Source organism: Pantherophis guttatus, chromosome 2 (assembly GCF_059756535.1).
Source record: "Pantherophis guttatus breed Tessera chromosome 2, ASM5975653v1, whole genome shotgun sequence".
Classification (NCBI taxonomy): Eukaryota; Metazoa; Chordata; class Lepidosauria; order Squamata; family Colubridae; genus Pantherophis; species Pantherophis guttatus.
Genome location: NC_142064.1, coordinates 106,415,415 through 106,435,624, shown reverse-complemented (window position 1 = coordinate 106,435,624; position 20,210 = coordinate 106,415,415). Strand labels below are relative to the sequence as shown.

The window sequence follows — 20,210 nt, the reverse complement described above, 5'->3', positions numbered from 1 at the left end:
TCACCTTTTGCTGGAAGTCCAAACATCTGTGGAATCCAGTATGCCTTTTCCAAAGTACCCAGGCAGATGCTTTTAGGAAGCTTATATCAAAGTAGTTCTTTGGTTGTGCAATTGTTATTCTGTGCAGCAACTCCCTATTAATTTTGGGTGCCTGTGGGACAAATCCATATGTTGTTCTCCTCTTAACCTTTTCCCCCTGTTAGGCTCTTGTTTCTGTGAATAATGTACAAAACTGTAAGAGAAAATCCTTTTACCTCAAAGGGGGATTTGATATTATTTGCATGGGAATGCGGAGAGATTTGGATTAGATTTTTAGCGGTACTGTTCTTGCAAACATCCTCTTCAAACTTTTGGCGGTCAGATTCACTGACCACAAGAGGGCAGTAGGGTGTAGATAGAGAGTTAAGGATTTACAGTACTTGTGTCCCTTCTTCGTCAATCTCTCTATATGCTCTTTCTCTGTGAAACTCCTAATCAGAGGTGACTTCCTTCTTCCTTTCTTCTTGGGCACGTGCATAGAGCATGTGGTCTTTGAACGGATGTAGCGGGTTTGTTGATCTCTGTGATTAATATTCTTTAAATCTCCTTTCTGACACAAACCCTGCTTTGCTATTGATTTGCCGACATCAGATTCCTGCTTTCAGAAATGCTTTCTCTCGCAATTTCTAACATCCCATCCCCTATATATCAAAAGCTAAAGAACAGAAAAACTAAAGTCTCACTCCAGTCTTTTATTTTTAATTTCCTGTGATCACGAGCAATTTGGGTGAGATCTGATTTTTTTAAAAACTGAAAGCTAACGCTTCGCAGTATCATAAACCTAATTCAAACGGGAGCCGCATCTCTCTTTAATGGCAAAAAGTCCAGTCAGGAGCAGTTTGCTAAACCGCCATGTCATCTGGATACTTTCTCCTTATTACGGAAGCAGCCGAGCCCCGTTCATCGCCCAGGCGATCTTTTGGGAACACTGAAGTGCAGTGGTACAATTGATTTTAATGCTTTACCTTGTACGGGAATGTATTTTCCTCACCTATTTAGGAGATATAGCTAGCAAAGGGCCATTTAATGTCCTTTGCATATTATACATCTGCAATTTCAGTGAAAGGAACGGTTGTAGATAGTTGTATATTAAGTGCATGCTATAAACAATGGTTTCCAATGACAGTTGATACTATGATTGCAGTGTTGAATATGTATTTCTTTGCTTCACAGTAAGCCAATGGGGGCAGGAGGGTGGTGGAGAAAAACAAGATCATGGCACACAAAGATAATTAACACCATGTGAACATTTTTGTTTTACTTATGGTTTATATACACCCACATTTTTATATATCCCCAAATAGAAAGCCACCCTTGCAGATGACACATGCAATTTCCACAAATTAGAGACATTTATTGCACTGCTTTTAGAATACCTCCTTCATTTGCACTTCCATATCCCATCCATCCCAACACTCCTGCATATACTTTCCCTTTAATCCCATTGTGCATATTCTAATTTAGGGTATCTCAACCTTTAAGATGTATGAACTGTATGGATGCTCTCTGGGGAATTCAGGAACTTGAAGTCCATATATCTGAAATTTGCCAAAGCTGAAAAACTGCTCTAATTCCTTGCATTTAGACCAGCGGTGGTCCGTGGACCACTGGTGGTCCGCAAGAAAATTTTGGTGGTCCACAGAAAAATTATTTGCATTTTTTATATTGCACTAAATCAGGGGTCCTAAAACTACAGGACAGATACGTGCAATGAATGTTTGTGTTGCTGCAGAGTCTCTCCCTTCGGGGTCTTCTTGTGTGGGGCAGAGGGGGGCAGAAATTCCAACTTGGGGTCTGCTTCAGCCTCCTGGTGTGGGGCTTTGGGTGAAGACTGGAGGGAAGCACCGCTGGTGGCAAAGAGCCGGAGGGCCTCATTCCAGTGGGACTGCATCATGGCCTGGAACTGGATGACCATCTCAGCCCGCTGAGCCTCTAGGCGCTAGTACCTGGCCTTGCACTCCCGCAGGTCTTCCCTCTGCTTGGAAAGCCTATGCTCGTAATCCTCAGTGAGGTGCTTCTACTGAGCCTCCTTCTCGTCAGATCCAATTTGAACTGAACTGTTTTGCCAACTCTTTCTCATGGTGGCTGCTTAGCTCCAACAACTGCTTCCTGTTGGGACCCTAAAGAACCCAGGCGGGGAGGCAAGGAGTGGCTGGCAGGGGAGGGGCTAGTAGAGGCTGGCAAAGCGCCCCTTGACATGAGTGAGATTGATTTGGCCACGCCCACCCAGTCATGTGACCACCTAGTTATATCCACCCAGCCAGTCATTAGGCAGATCATATTAGTGGTCCGCGGGATTTAAAATTATGAATTTAATGGTCCCGGAGGTCCAAAAGGTTGGTGAACCCTGATTTAGACTATTGATTTCCCACATATATACCACATCATTCTAACCTTGCCCCTAGAGCCGTGATGGCGAACCTATGGCATGCGTGCCACAGGTGGCACACAGAGCCCTCTCTGCTGGCACGCCAGCTGGCGCCCCAGCCCAGCTCCACTGTGCGTACGCGCACGCCTCCCGCTGGCAAGCTGGTCTTCAGGTCTCTGCCATGCATGCGTGTGGGGCGGGTTGCATACGGGAGATATATGCGTGGGGGAGTGCATGCATGAGGGTGTGCAAGTTGGTGCAGGAGGCTTTCCGTGCCCAAAATGGGGTGCGGGGGCCCTTGCACGGTGCCCCTGCGCCCCGTTTTTGCTTCCAGGTTGGTGCAGGAGGTGCATGCGCGGGGAGCGCTTGCATTGCATTTTGGGGGTTCTGGCACATGTACGTGCATTTACGCACACATGTGCACGCTTTAGGCACTGCACCAAAAAGGTTAACCATTACTGCCCTAGAGGGTGTCCAGAGGATTGCAGCCACTTCAGCCTCACATTAGTCCTGAATTTCAGTTGGTTACATCAGTCTCCTTCTAACTGACATAGTGGACAACTGAGCAAAATAAGATGTCATTGCATAGCATTGATACGATAAACCTGTCAACCATTGGAAAAAGTTTCGGGCTCGGTTTTTGCTATTTTACCTTTCCTATTCTGTTAAGTATTTAACTGAAATTCAGGTTACCTGAAGGAGTCTTTACTGAGGCCTTCATGAGGCAATTTTCCAGGTTCCAATATATATAAGGTGACCAGACGTCCTGCTTTTGGCGGGACAGTCCCGCTTTTGAACAATTTGTCCCGCGTCCCGCACCATTTTTAAAAAGTCCCAATTTTTGGAAAGAATGCACGGCGCAGTGGTGGGTTGCTCCCGGCTGCCTCCTGAGTCCCAGCTTATGGCTAGAGGGAAAAAAACTGTTTAAACTCTTGCCGCGGGGCTTCAAAGGGCCATCCTACAGCTGATCAGTGTTAAAAGAAAACAAATGAGTAGACCGATGCCTGCAAAAATAGAAAAAACAGCCCCTTAAAGCTTCAGCATAGGTTAATTAGCACAAGTTGATTAGATTGGCTTTCCCGACTCTCAGCTGATTTGCTCTCAGCTGTTTTGCTCAGGGCTCTGTAGTTGTTAGCTGCAGAGTGCTGGAGATTTTTTCCCCCCTAACTATGCTTTAAAAGCGAAACTGAAAGTAAAGCAGGGTACAATGTGGCAAAATGAGGCAGAGAGAGATTTCTTTTTCTTTTTCTTTTTCCTCACCAAAAAAGGTAGGTGCAAAACTGCAAACAATGGGAAATTTAGGGCAAAAGAGGAGAGTTCAAGATTTTAAAACACAAAAGACAAAAAGCTCTATTTAACTAGAGAATTGTAATAATTGAGATACTATTAATTGTATATTGTGTTGAAAGCAGAAATGGTTAAGTTGTGGTTTGGAGGAATATATGGGGGAAATTATTTGGTTTATTATTATTGGTAAATATAATTAATTGATTTGTAAGAAATTGGATTGCATGGAAATAATTGGAATATTCATGTTCATATTGATTAATATACAAAAAAGATAGTTATATAACTAATTGATTTATATTAAAATGTTGAATTTGTATTAAACAACTGTATTACATAATTACATAATTAACCAATGTGAGGATGGATATAAAAATAGATGACAATGGGAAGGGGTATAATATAGAATAGAAGGGAAAAATTGAATTTGATTAAGATTAGAGATGAGGATGAAGGGTAATATTCGTTTTTTAAAAAAATAGATGAGGAATAAATATGGCAAAAAGGAAATATAGAAATTGTGAATTTAATTGAAATGACTAAACACTGTTTAAATTTGTGAACCAGCCAAATATTCTGTTCAAAGAAAATACATTGTATGTTTGTATGTGTGTTTCTAATTATTGCTATTTATTCATATTTGTTCTCTTTTATTCTTTAAAGTTTAACCATTCATTCTTTATCTTAATATCTTTATATTTGTTTGGGGTTGGCTTTCTTCCCTTTCATCTTTTTTTTTGTACAGCAATCTTTCTCCTCAAACCTACCACCTCTCTCTTTTCTTTCCTTCTTACTTTCTCTCCCCCCCTTCTTCTCCTCCCTACTTCCTCTTCCTTTCTCCTTCTCCTCCTCTCTTCCTCCCTCTCTTACCCTCACTCCTACTCTAATTTCCCTTCCCTTCCTTCATCCCTCTCTATTGCTGTATCCTTTTATGCATATGGACTACTCAGAGGGCTGAAAAAGTTATTTTTGACTGGTCTGGTCCTCACACTTTTGACTGGTCCTCGAACTTACGACTGTCCTCACATTTTACATTTTTGCCCTATCTTGTCATCATGGTGAAGAGAAGCAGTTGTGAAATGAGTGACATGGTTGTTAAGAATGCTGCACGGGCATAAATGTGAGGATGGTCATAAGTGTGAGGACCAGTCAAAAGTGCGAGGACCTGTCAGAAATGACTTTTTTCTATACACATAGCCATGGCCACCCGGTCACATGACCAGCTAGCCACGCCCACCCAGTCACATGACCTCCAAGCCCCGCCCACAAAATGGTGGGTGTCCCGCTTTACCAATGTTAAAATCTGGTCACCTTAAATATATAGTGAGATCAGGTGAGAAAGCTTTTAGTAATGACATCCAATTTATGGAACATCCTTCACCCGAGGTTTCTTGGTACGTAAATTGTAGGCAAAGATTTCTTTTTCTTTTCTACAATCATTTTAAGTAGTTTTAGTCATAATTACTGCCTTTGCAATAAGTTAACATACAGTATGTGCTTGCACATATGTGCTAGTTGTTCCCTACTCTAGGGGGCGGTGCTTATCTCCGTTTCAAAGCCGAAGAGCCAGCACTGTCCGAGGACATCTTCATGGTCATGTGGCCGGCATGACTAAATGCGAAAGGCGCACAGAACGCTGTTACCTTCCCACCAAAGGTGGTCCCTATTTTTCTACTTGCATTTTTTTTTACATGCTTTTGAACTGCTAGGTTGGCAGAATCTGGGACAAGTAATGGGAGCTTACCCCGTTGCACAGCACTAGGGATTCAAACCGCTGAACTGCCGACCTTTTGATTGACAAGCTCAGCGTCTTAGCCACTCAGCCACCACATCCCTGCCTTTGCAATACCTGCTGGTTTATTTACATTCTATTTTAATGTTTGTAGATAACTTACTTTGTATTGCATTTATATTGTATTTTTATTCTGTTCTAACAGACCTATATAGATAGGTCCAGCCCTGCTTCACAGATTATGTTTTATTCTTGATTTCCAGTTTCAGTTAACATTTTATTAAGATATACAGATTAATATATTGGCTCTAATTGTTTATTATATATAACTTAAAATAATTCACTACATATTCTTTCTCAAACAAAACTATTTTGGTCTCTAAAATTTTGAGGTCCATGGTTCTTGTATAGATTTTATCATACAATCTATCTAATATATTCTGCAAATTAAATTCTCAGCCAATAATATGGCACTTTCTATGCACAAAGTACATTCATATCAACAAACTATAACACCACGTGCATTTCATATAGAATAGAACAGAATAGAATTCTTTTTTGGCCAAGTGTGATTGGACACACAAGGAATTTGTCTTGGTGCATATGTTCTCGGTGTACATAAAAAATACATTCGTCAAGAATCATAAGATTCTAAGACTTAATGATAGTCATAGTGAAACAGTCAATATAAATCGTAAGGATACCAGCAACAAGGTTACAGTCATACAGTCATAAGTGGGAGGAGATGGGTGATATGAACAATGAGAAGATTAATAGTAATGCAGACTTAATAACTAGTTTGACAGTGTTGAGGGAATTATTTGTTTAGCAGAGTGATGGCATTTGGGAAAAAACTGTTCTTGTGTCTAGTTGTTCTGGTGTGCAGTGCTCTATAGCACTGTTTTGAGGGTAGGAGTTGAAACAGTTTATGTCCAGGATGCGAGGGGACTGTAAAATACAGGTCCTCAATGGTTGGGGGCTTGGTTGGTAGCAATTGTTTTTTCTGCAGTTCTAATTATCGTTGAAGTTTGTGTTTGTCTTGTTTGGTTGCAGAGCCAAACCAGACAGTTATGGAGGTGCAGATGACATGTCACAAGTAAATGCCTTATTCTTCATTATGTAAATAGTACATGATCAGGGTATCAGGGGTTAACTTATTCTTCACTACTTAATGTATTCATATTTCACCACTCCCACATCTAGCTCCACCCATTGTATATATAAGGAGCTGTATGCTTTCCTTCTGCGCTTCTATCTGTGATTATTCAGTGAATATAGAATGCCTTCTGTAAATAAACAGTGTTTTATTTGAACTTCTAATTCTCAACTTATTTATTGAGTCTGATCCTGAAAATATCGTAACAATCTGGTAGCAGAGGATGGTTGAATTGACTCAATAAAACCTTAAACATGTCTGAGAGAGAAAACTCCAGAAACAAAAGAGATAGGCCCAACACCAGGGCATACAGCAAAGAAATGGAAGCAGATCAAGAAATAATCGATGAGTCCACGAATGCAATATCGAGAGAATCTGAAGAATGCACTACAGACGACGAAGAAATAATAGATGAAACTGATGACCAAGAAGAAAACGAAATAGAAAACAACAAACTCAGGTCAGAGATACTAAAACTCTTAAAAAGCCAAAAGAACGATGAAAACCTCATCGCGAACCTCCAAGACATATTAAAAAACAATGGAGCAGCAAGAGAGAAGCACATCGTTCCGGATAAATTTAAAGATTCAAAAACGGTGAGCGATCTGCCTGCAGACAAAAATACAGCAAAGAAGAAAACTAACAGTCCCGCGCAAAATTTCGAATGGCAGCCATCTTGGTTTCAACAGACCCCTAAGATGAGCGAAGCAGAGCCAATCAGAAAGCGGGATACAAAATATCTGGCGCGAAAAGCCTTACTCGATGCAAGAAATGAAAGAGAGAAAATTTACACCTCAGAAGAATCAGACACAGAGATCGAGGAAGCTTCAATAGATATGCGAGTAAAGTCAGCAATGAAAAAGCTCTTTGCAGCATTTGGACCAAAATTGAAAATCACTAAAGAATCAACGAAAAGACAAGCAAGCAAGCGAACGCCTCAAAATCTACCCGCTTCTATCCAAACGACGAGAGCACCGACGCCTGAACCCAGAGAGCCCTGCAGATACCACCCCATGCCTCAGACGATCCCAAGGACCAGCGTCCCCAACGAAAGAAAGCGAGCGCCCGCTATCACCAGGACTCCCAAGATCGAGCCGGAGGCCGATTCCTCGGAAGAAGAACAATGCGAGGGAGCTGCAGCAGCGAGAACCTCTCACGACGGCTTCAGGAACAAAATGAACAACGCACATGTGCAAGACTACGCAGACAGCTTCGGAAGACATGAGGAACGGAGAGAACCATTCAGACTCGTTGCAAGCATCCCCACGCCGTTTTGCAACTTTCAACATTTACAAGATCACGGACTACCTCCAGTTATAAGTAATGGATCCAACAATATTGGGAATTTGCCCAATGACTTCCCAAAACTGAGAATAGATGGTATTAATTTGCAAGAATGGTGTCAGCAGCTCCAGGTTGTCTTTCTAAAAGAAAACTTACTGTTTTTTATTACTAACCCACCAAAAAGACCTTGGACTCTAAAATTGGACTGCCTACACCATAGAGCATTTTTCTTATTAATTTCCAGTATATCTCCTGCCATGTATCACAGTATTAAGCAAAATCTGACTGTCTCAGAAATTATTCAATGCATGTTTAAATTGTTTCACAGTGAAAGTGTAGCTACTACTACAAGGATGTCTAAAGATTTCTTCTCATCTAGGATAAAGCCAGGGGTTACCATAAGTGAACATTTAATATCTTTAAACAAAATTAGAGCAGAACTGCATTTAAGGGGGGAGATAATTTCAGATCAAACAATGAAAAGTGTTATCATTAACTCACTAGACCCATCGTGGGATAATTATATATCACATTTAGACACAATCAATTTAGGATATTTATCCATAGAAAATCTATCTAATAAGCTTATAGCTGAAGACAATTCTAGGAGGAGTCGTTGTAACAATCACATGGAACATAAACAATATAAGAAGGTAGCATTTCAAGAAAGATATCATGAACCAATTGGATGCCACAACTGTGGATCCAAAGAACATAATAGGAGGGATTGTCCTAAACTCCTAAGAGAAAGACAAAGATCAGAATATAGAAATAGATATCACAACAGACAGTCATCCATTGATAGACATAGATATAGAAGTCCACCCAACTATAGAGAACATAGAGGGGGCAGAGATAATTCAAAGGATAGAAGGTCTGGTTCACTGAATGGGTTAAACAAACATGACAATACTAACATACAACAACCAGAGAACAACGATTGGCTTATTGATTCTGGAGCAACTAATCACACTACAAATAATAAAAATATATTATCTTCATTTGTAGAAGATAAATTTGTAATTAAAGTAGCTAATCAAGAAAAGGTTCAAGAATTGGTTAGACATATAAAAGAGAAAGGTCCAATGCATATCAAAAGGCTTTATAATGTTTTGCTAGAAAGGGACTCAGAAACTGAATTAGTTAAAGATTGTATGATTAAGTGGGCACAAAACTTTGAAGAACCAGTGATGTTGGAAACATGGGAAAAAATTTGGGCTCAGAATGTTAAATTTACACAGTCGCAGAATCTGAGGGAAAATTTCTATAAAATGTTTTATAGATGGCATTTAGATCCCAAAAAGTTGTCATGTATGTACCCTAATGTTCAGCCAAAATGTTGGAGATGTGAATGTTTGGATGCTACGTATTATCATGTTTGGTGGACCTGTAGGAAAGTTAAGGCTTTTTGGATAAAAATTTGGTGGGTCATGCAGAATGTTTTGAAGAAAAAAATTCAATTCTCTCCACAATTGTTTTTATTGGGTATAGTTAAGGGTTTTACATCAGGTGAAACAAAATTGATATTGTATATGATAACAGCAGCAAGATTGTTGATAGGTAAATATTGGAAAAACGAAGCTTTGCCCACTATTGAAGAATGGACTTTGAAGATGGCCAGTTTTGCAGAGATGGCGAAGATTTCAGCATACTTAAAAGATTGTTCACAAGAGACTTATGAATGGGAATGGAAAAGGTGGATAGAATATGTTCAGAACAAATATCAAACTAGAAAGTATCAAATAGCTTTTATTTGAAAATAATGTATTAGAAATATTTTAATGTAATGAGGTAAAAAGAAAAATTATACAGGGGAGGGAGGGGTTCAAGTTTACACATAAGTGTCATACTAAGGGTTTTTTTTTCTTTTGGGTTCTTTTTTTTTTACCAGTTATGAGTATATTATAGGGAAGTCTGGGGGGAGGGGAGGGTTAGGGAGGGTTAGGGAGGTTGGGAAGTTTGGGGGGGGTGGGGGGGGAAAGGGGTGAAAATGTAATTGTAAAACTTTTGCAATAAAAAAAAAGAAAAGGTTCAAGTCATAGGTAGAGGGAATATAACCTTACCTGGCCTAGGAAAAATAGAGGGGGTATTGTTAATACCTGAAATACCTCATAACATACTTAGTGCAATAAAACTAAGCAGAGATTCTGACATAAATATTGTGTTCTCAAAAGGAAGAGCAACATTAGAGAAAAACAGAATAAGTATAGGTACTGTGATTATCAAAGGAGGTCTACCTTATTTAATGACAAAGGAGAGATGGTTACACAACATTGATTCCAATATGGAAGATAACAATGACATAGATAATGGAGGCAATAGTAGTAGTGACAATGAGGAACATGAGGTAATTCATAATCACAAAGACACACCCAATGAAAAAAGGCCTAAAATAGGTAAACCAATTCATGATGAGTGTGCCCATGTCTTACATAGGAAATTAGGACATGCCAGTTTTCCTGTAGTACAAAAGATGACTGAACATGCTGAAGGTGTTAAAATAAAAAATTGTGAAAACTATTTGGAATGCTCAGTATGTAAATCTACAAAACTCAAAACTAGTCCCAAACCCAAAAAGTCAACAAGATCAACCAACAAAATTTTTGATTTGGTACACATGGATCTAGTTGGTCCATTAACACCATCAATCACATATAGAAAACGTTATTTTTTAACCATTGTGGATGACTATAGTCGTTATGGGTTTGTTTATACATTAAAACACAAAGATGAAACTTTTCAGAAATTTAAGGAGTTTTACAAACGTGTAGAAACACAACATAATATTAAAATAAAACAAATCATGACAGATAGGGGATGTGAATTCATGTCAAAGGAATTCTCCCAATGGCTAAAAGACAAAGGAATGTTACATTACACATCTAGCCCCTTCTCTGCATTCCAAAATGGAGTGGTAGAGAGAAAGAACTCAACATTACAAACCATGATTAGATGCACATTAGAGGATGCTGGCTTAGGTAAACAATTCTGGTCAGAAGCTTTACAATATTCCAATTATACACAAAATAGAACTTGGTCCAGCATTGTAAACAAGACACCATATGAAGTAATGTATAATAGGAAACCAAAAATAGCACACATGCACATATTTGGAGTCACTGCAGACGTACACATACCTAAGCAATTGAGACGCAAAGGTGAGAAGACTTAGGTTCATGGGATATGAAACAGGCACAAAAGGATACAGATTTATCGATAGTAATAACAAATTTATAGTTTCCAGAACGGCTGTGTTCCATGAACAGGCCAACTGGTCTAAAATACATCTTAATGAAATATTCCCAAATACCAATCCAGACACTAAACCTCAAGAAAAAAAGACTAGAGAAGAATACAATCACAACACACATAAAAATAAAATCAAAACATGGACAAACAGTCAACACAAAATAAAGACAGATTCATTAACTAAAAAGGAAGCAAGGTATTTACATGACAATGATAGTAAACCAGAAAGAACGATCAGAAGTAACAGAAATCAAGTCCCAAACAAATACAAAGATTATGTAATGTATATGGATGGAGAAACATCAACACCTAACACATATGAGGAAGTGTTAAAGCTTCCCCCTGAAGAAAAGAAAAAGTGGGAATCAGCCATGACTAAAGAGATGGATAGTTTACGAGAACTAAATGTATTCACACCTATACCTGCACCAAAGGACAAAACTATTATTGGCACTAGGTGGATATATAAAATTAAAAACTTAGAGAGAGGCAACACCTTATACAAAGCTAGACTAGTTGCACAAGGTTATGCACAAAAATATCCCGAGGATTATACAGACACATACTCTCCCACAGTAAGAACCGAGAGTGTTAAGACAGCTCTGGTTATAGCATCAGCACTCAACCTTGATGTATTCCAATACGACATACAGACTGCATATCTACACGCAAAATTAGATAAAGAAATATATGTAAGAGCACCTCATAGTCAATACACAAACAAAAATGAAACTTGGTTACTAAACAAAAGTTTATACGGGTTGAAACAATCTGGTAAATGATGGTATGAATGTTTAGTAAAAGTACTCAAAACTATGAATTTCAATGCTACTACTGCTGATAACTGTTTCTTTGTCAAAAAAGAGGGTGATTCTCTAGAATTTGTATTAATTTATGTGGATGATATTTTGTATATAGGTAAACATAAAGAGAGGAGAGAGACATTTGTAACAAAACTAAATGAACATTTCTCTTTGAAATCATTAGGTAAGGTAAATAAGTATCTTGGAGTTCAAATCAGTAAAACAAAAAGGGGATTCAAACTTTCTCAAAGAGACAAAATCATAGAACTTCTGAATAAATGTAATTTAAGTAATGCTAAGCCATGCGACACTCCCATGCAAACTGATTTTTTGAAGAACACAGACGAGTCATCCCCTGAATTTAAAGATAATACGCTTTACAGATCAGTCATAGGTTCCCTTCTATATATTTCCAATTGGACTAGACCTGATATTGCTTTGCCTCTCAACTTATTGTCTAGACACGTCAGCAAACCGTTACTATATCATTGGGAAGCTGTCAAAAGAATATTAAGATATTTAAAGAATAGTTTAGACTTCTGCTTGCTATTGGAACCTAATAATGTCAAAGAGCCCATCCTCACATGTTATGCCGATGCGGATTGGGCTGGCGATACCACATGTAGAAAAAGCACATCTGGTTATATATTTTTCCTTAACGATTGTCCAGTTTACTGGTATACCGGTAAACAAGATTTAGTAGCCACCTCAACGACTGAGGCAGAATATGTTTGTCTGTCTAAGGCCTCAAATAACCTTATATGGTTTAATGACTTACTATCAGACACTTGGAAGAAACCCACTTTACCATTTATCATGCATGAAGATAACAAGGCTGCTATTGAAATATCTAGATCCGATGCTATTGGACAAAGATCCAGACATATAGATATAAAATTCAAACATGTGAGACAGTTATCTCAGGATGGATTTATTAAAGCAGTTCATTGCGAAACATCAGAGCAAATAGCTGACATATTAACAAAGCCTTTGCCTTCTAAGCAGCATAAATACTTGACTTCTAAGTTACAAGTTTTATATTGTTCTGAATCTGAATGTAATTGTTGTAATATATCGAATCGGCATTTAGAGGGGGATTTGTCACAAGTAAATGCCTTATTCTTCATTATGTAAATAGTACATGATCAGGGTATCAGGGGTTAACTTATTCTTCACTACTTAATGTATTCATATTTCACCACTCCCATATCTAGCTCCACCCATTGTATATATAAGGAGCTGTATGCTTTCCTTCTGCACTTCTATCTGTGATTATTCAGTGAATATAGAATGCCTTCTGTAAATAAACAGTGTTTTATTTGAACTTCTAATTCTCAACTTATTTATTGAGTCTGATCCTGAAAATATCGTAACATGACAGACTCAATAATTCCTCTGTAGAACTGTATCAGCAGCTCCTTGGGTAGTTAGAGCTTTCTGAGTTGGCGCAGAAAGAACATTCTTTGTTGTGCTTTTTTGATGATGTTTTTGATGTTAGATGTCCATTTTATATCTTGAGATATGGTAGAACCTAGAAATTTGAAGGTCTCTACTGTTGATTCTGTGTTGTTTAGTATCGTAAGAGGTGGTAGTATGGGAGAGTTTCTCCTAAAGTCTACCACCATTTCTACAGTTTTGAGTGTGTTCAGTTCCAGATTGTTCTGGTTGCACCATGAGGCTAGTTGTTCAACCTCCCATCTGTATGCAGATTCATCATTGTCTTGAATGAGACCAATCACTGTTGTGTCATCTATGAACTTTGTAGAAAAAATGCTTTTAAAAGTAAAAAAAAAAGTTGGCCACACCCACCGAGTCATATTACCACCCCCCCCAAAGCCATGCCCACAGAACCGGTAGTAACAAATTTTATATTTCACCACTGGGTCAGTTGTAGGACGTTTGGCTGTTGTTGGTGAGCCTGAGATGGGGGATGTGGAGATAGGTGGCTGTAATTTTGTTTAAAACCTGCAGTAAAACATGTTCAGGTCATCTGCCAGTTATTGATTTCCTTCAGCCTGGGAAGGAGGTTTGCCATAACCAGTAATATCAAAAATAAGAGTTTTCCACATGTTTGCTAGTTCATTTGTTGAGAACTGATTCTTTAGCTTTTCAGAGTAGCTTCTTTTTGCTGCTCTGATCTCCCTTGATAATACATTTCTGACCTGATTGTACAGCTTATCACCTTTTCTGTAGGCTTCCTCTTTGGAACAACATAGCTGCTTAAGTTTAGCTGTGAAGCAAGATTTGTATATTCGCAAGTTCCTGGTGGGTACACATAGGTCTTCACAGAAGCTGACATATGATGTTACAGTATCTGTGAGTTCATCTAAGTCTGCAGAGGTACTTTTGAAAACATTCCAATCAGTGCAGTCAAGGCAGGCCTGTAGCTTTAACTTTGCCTCCTCCGTCCAGGTCTTCAGTGATTTAATTGTTGGTTTTGTGGTTTTAAGTCTTTGCCTGTAAGCAGGTACAAGGTGAATCATGCAATGATCAGAGTGTCCCACAGCTGGGACATCTTTTAGTGTTGTATAGCAATGATCTAAAGTATTCTTGCCTCTAGTGGGACAATTGAGATGCTGAAAGTATTTTGGTAGCTCTTTCCTTAAATTTGCCTTGTTTAGATCTCCCATAATAATGGCCAGTGAATCGGGGTATTTGGCTTCAGCCTCCATAATCTGGTCAACTAGAGTTCGTAATGCCTTGTTTACACAGGCTTGTGGAGGGACATAGACAGCAATTAGTAGAAATGAGGAGAACTCATGTGGACAGTAAAATGGTTTACAGTTGATTATGGATTTATCCATAAACAAATCAAGGGGAAATCACACATTCTTGTCTTACTCGTTGAACCATTTGCTAAGCATTCTGTTGATTATCTGCAGGCTTCTCTTCTATCATACTGCATTCAGCAACCAACCTTCAATTCTATATTTGTGCAAAACAGTCCATAAGAGCCATTTTGGAGTAGTGGTTAAGGCACCAGGCTAGAGACCAGGAGATCATGGATTCTAGTCCCACCTTAGGCATGAAAGCTGGCTGGGTGACTTTAGGCCAATCATTCACTCACCCAACCCACCTGACAGGGTTTTTGGGAGGAGGTAGGAGTATTAGGTATGTTCTCCACCTATAATAAAGGTGGGATAAAAATAAAATAATTCAAACCTATTTACTAGAGTGAATATATTAAAAGATATTTTCTCAAAATTAACAAATACAAATCCTTTCTCCCATTCATATGTTGCTCAAAATCAAACAATAAATGCAATCATGAGACGAATACTGATACATAGGCCGTAGAGCAGGCCTCCATTATTTGATGAGTTCCAGCATCTATATGGGAAGGTATAATTTATCTCTCATAGACAAATGGCCTGCTGACTGGAGGAACCATCCCAGGTGGCTCAGTGGCTAAAGCACTGAGCTTGTCAATCAGAAAGGTCGGCAGTTCGAATCCCTAGTACAGGTCTCCTTCGTGAGCAGGGGGTTGGACTAGATGACCACCAAGATCCCTTCCAACTGTTACTGTTATTTTTCATTCATAGGGTACATTATCCTGGTACAACTCTTGACTTTAAATATGCAAAGTACCCATGCAGAAATCCTTCGAGCCCAAGGTTGGCCTCATCATCCAGCCCAGGAATAATCAGTTAGATGGTCTTATACATGGAGCTTATTTTGATTTCAGACCTAGATGACTGACTAAAATGAAATAAATTAATGGTTACCACTTGATATCGAAATAGAGAAACCCTCTTAGGTAAATGTCCATGTTTTTCTGCATCATGTTCCATTCTTTTGTGCACCAGTGCATCTGGCCTCAATTGGTATGGAGTGAAAGCTGGCCTGTTTTCTGGGTCCCCAGTGCTCAGCCCTGTATTTGTGTACTGGGAGAGTTAATGAGAAGAGACTGCTATTCTTTCTTTCTGTTCCCCAATCCCATCTGTTCAAACAAAAGCCTGAGAGGAAGAGAGATCTGAGACCCTGCTGGTCAAGAGGCAAAGAATAATAACACATATCCTTGGGCTACATTGCAACACATGCAACCCTTTCATACTCCTCTATGGCTTTTATTCAGGCAAGAGAAAGAACAACTGCTCTATAAAGCACCTTCCAAAAATTAAAAATAAAAGGATGCATCAGACTTAGCCAATATGTCATCTCTTTCTGCCTTTATAATGTGCACAAAGCTGGAAAGGAAGGAGACAGACTGCTTGTATCAATATATATTTGTATGTGAGCACACATACTGTATATGCAATCACATTGTTGATGCATTATTGAATTGGTATTGCTCTACAATCAATGCACATGGTACTTCTCAGAAAAATATATGATAAAGTCAGTTTTGTGCTATTCAGTATGTTTTATTTATTTATTTATATATTTTTCAATTTATATACCGCCCTTCTCCCTAAGGACTCAGGGCGGTGCACAGCCAGAATTAAGAACATGAACTACACATATTAAGAACAATTAAAATATATATAAATTTGGCCCAGAAATTTAAAAATCACAAACCAATTAAAACATTTAAAAAATTTAAAAATTTCTTCTTAAGCCAGCCCGGCTTGCTGGAAAAAGTGGGTTTTAAGGGCACGGCGGAAGGCACTGAGGTCTTGGATTCTCCTTATCTCTGGGGGCAACTGATTCCAGAGGGTAGGTGCCCCCACAGAGAAGGCTCTCCCCCTGGGCGTCACCAGCCTACATTGTTTGGCTGATGGTACCCTGAGGAGGCCCTCTCTGTGGGAGCGCACAGGTCGATGGGAGGTCGTTGGTAGCAGCAAGCTGTCTCGAAGATAGCTAGGCCCTATGCCATGGAGCGCTTTAAAGGTGATAACCAACACCTTGAAGTGCACCCGGAAGACCACCGGGAGCCAGTGCAGCTCGCACAGGAGCGGTGTTACATGGGAGCGCCATGCTGCTCCCGTCACTACCCGCGCTGCTGTGTTTTGGACCAGCTGGAGCCTCCGGGTGCTCTTCAAGGGGAGCCCCATGTAGAGAGCATTGCCGTAGTCAAGGTGAGAGGTGACGAGGCCGTGACTGACTGTGCACAGGGAATCCCGATCAAGAAAGGGCCGCAACTGGCGAATCAGGCGAATCTGATAAAAGGTCCCCCTGATTACAGCTGTCAGATGTTCCTCCAAGGACAGCTGCATATCCAGGAGGACTCCCAGATTGCGAGCCCTTTCTGTGGGGGCCAAAGACTCGCCCCCAATAGTCAGTGATGGAGTCAACTGACTATATCGGGATGCCGGGAGCCACAGCCACTCAGTCTTGGAAGGGTTGAGCTTGAGCCTGTTCCTCCCCATCCAGATCCGCACAGCCTCCAGGCACTGAGACATCACTTCAAGGGCATCGTTGTGGTGGCCTGGGGTGGAAATGTACAGCTGGGTGTCATCATGTTTCAATATTAATATTAATTACTAGAAAATAATAATTTTGGCACACTTGTAAGAAAAGATTTATGCAGCTCTACCAGCATGCTGCCCTAATTACAGATTTGGCCAAATTCTAAAACCTAAGATGTAGGTGTAGCATTTTATATGTGTACAGCATTTATTTTTACTCATATCCCATAAAGCAGTCAAAATCTCAGAATTTAAAGTTTTATTCTGGAAAGAAAAACTTAATACAAGAGTACTTATATTCATGATTATGAGTTATACAGAATAGCTTATTATTTCTATAAACAGAGGCTTCAAACAGGTCTGACTTTTGGTAAAAATGGATCATTGCTGTCACCTACTCTGAAAGGAGTTATGATATACCCAAAGTTCTGTACCACACAAAGCTCTTACCTTTACTGTATCAGCGCCTTTGGGGATTATAATGGGGCTCACAGTGTATTATTCCTGATGAAGAAAAGCCAGAAAAAAATAAAAAAAAAAAAGAAATTTCAACATGATGGCAGAACATAACTGCAGTTGTATCATGGCTTGTTACTTATTCATAAAAACAACTTTTGAAGTTAAGTCTCTATCAAGGATTTTTTTTTAGTTTACAAATATTGTATGAAATTTATAAGAAGCAGCTTCTTAAAGCTTCTAAGATGGCTTTATCTTAGAGATTGTTTGTACCATGGCAGCAGTGTGATTCTGCATCACCTTGAAACCTCAACAGCTCCAAAAGCCAGGAAAAGCTTGTTGCATGAATGAGACTCTTGGCTATTGGAAATGCTGAATGAGATCCCAGAGATCCCAAACAACATGGTAGCTTCACTTTCTTTAGTACCAGTAAGCACCATATTTCCTTACCCTGATCAAAGTTGTCAGTATACTTTATTTAGATTTACCAACCACCAAATTGCTAGCCCTGTCATTTTTGTGAATGGCTTGCTTGCAGCTTCTCACCATATCTCCTCTATCTGCCATTAGCTAGCTAGCTACCGTATTTTTCGGAGTATTAGATGCACTTCCCCCCCCCACTAAAAGAGGGTGAAAAATTGGGTGTGTCTTATACACCGAATGTAGCCACGCCCACCCGCCGGCCTCGACCCTTTGGAGGTTGTCGGCCTCCGCGCGTTGCATTTTCTGGTGGTTCCAGGTGGCGGGGATCCTCACTTCCACTCGGATTTTGATAACAAGAAGCACAGATCTTTTTATCCATTTAAAACAAACCCTATCACCCTACGCACATTTAACTGGAGTGGGTAAGGTGGGGTGGGGGATGATTTTCATGGGGACAGAAGAGGGACTTGGCACTGAAGACTCCACTCTCATGATGCCCCCGTCTTCCAATCTATAGCCTGGTCTCGCAGCAAGGCCCAATAGAGATGCAGCACTTCAGTCTTCCTGGATGTGCCATCTTGTAAACACAGTGCCCAAAAACGTGATGCTCTTTTTTTTGCCTCCGCATGCCCTGTTTTTGGAATCGGGGAGGAAAAAGAGCATTGCATTTTCGGGCACTGCGCAGGAGGTGTAAGGCAAGGCGCTGCCACCTGAAAACACTGTTGCTGCAATCTCTGCTGCCTGGAACCACCTGAAAACACGATGCTCTTTTTTTGCCTCTGCACATCCCATTTTTGGAATCGGGGAGGAAAGTGTTTTCGGGCGGCAGCACCAGCAGGAACCACCCGCTGCCTGAAACATGATGCTCTTTTTTTGCCTCTGCACATCCCATTTTTGGAATCGGGGAGGAAAGTGTTTTCGGGCAGCAGTGCAGGGGGCGTAAGGCAAGGCAGAGATTGCGGCAACAGTGTTTTCAGGTGGCAGCGCCTTGCCTTACACCTCCTGCACAGCGCCCGAAAACATGATGCTCTTTTTCCTTCCTGATTCCAAAAATGGGGCATGCGGAAGCAAAAAAAGAGCATTGCATTTTCAGGCAGTTCCAGGTGGCAGAGATCGCGGCAACAGTTTTTGGGTGGCAGTGCCTTGCCTTATGCCACCTGCACAGCGCCTACTTCGCCAAACGAGTCCCGACCTCCTCACTTCCCTGGGCCACTTCAGGAATCAGGCTCCGACCGAGGCAGCAAAGGCGCAGGGGGCTTGCCAGAAAGCCTGGCACCATGTTTACCAGATGACAGCATCCAGGAGGACTGAAGTGCTGCCTCTCTGTCAGGCCTTGCTGCGAGAAAGCCAGGCTTTCAACACCTATGGCTATAGGTTTGTTTTAAACGGATAAAAAGATCTGTGCTGCTTGTTATCAAAATCCGAGTGGAAGTGAGGATGCCGCTGATCCTGATGCTGGTAGGCAGAGGCAGAATTTTTTTTCTTGTTTTCCTCCCCAAAAATTAAGCTGTGTCTTATAGTCTGGGGTGTCTTATAGTCCGAAAAATATGGTAGCTGCCTGCCTGCTAGCCCGCCTCCCCCACAGTAACCTCCTCAGCTCCTCCTGTATACAGACCCTCACAGAGCTATGTTTTTATTATTATTAAATTAATTGATACATACAGATAGTCCTTGACTTACAACAATTCATTTAGTGATCGTTCAAAGTTACAATGGCACTGAAAAAAGTGACTTGACCATTTTTCACACAACTGTTGCAGCATCCTCATGGACATATGATCAAAATTCAGATGCTTGGCAACTAACTCATATTTATGAAAGTTGCAGTGTCCCAGGGTCATGTGATCCCCTTTTGTGACCTGACAAGCAAATTCAACGAGGAAGCCACATTCATTTACAAATCATGTTACTAACTTAACAAATGCAATGATTCACTTAATAACTATGGCAAGAAAAGTGATAAAATGGGGCAAACTCATTTAACAAATACAATTAGACAAAATGCTGTCTAATTGTATGATCAAAGCTCTGCCCTTTTTAAAACATGTACTGCCTATTAAAAAAG

General features: G+C 40.1%; 1 long non-coding RNA gene across 1 annotated transcript in view; it reads left to right on the top strand.

The window, feature by feature from the left end:
• Window positions 1–552: 552 nt before the first annotated feature.
• The window catches only part of LOC132711380 (uncharacterized), a 73,481-nt gene continuing 53,823 nt past the window's right edge, over window positions 553–20,210 (top strand). The window contains exon 1 of the long non-coding RNA XR_009622216.2: window positions 553–980. This is a non-coding gene — a long non-coding RNA (uncharacterized LOC132711380). The remainder of the gene's footprint in view (window positions 981–20,210) is intronic.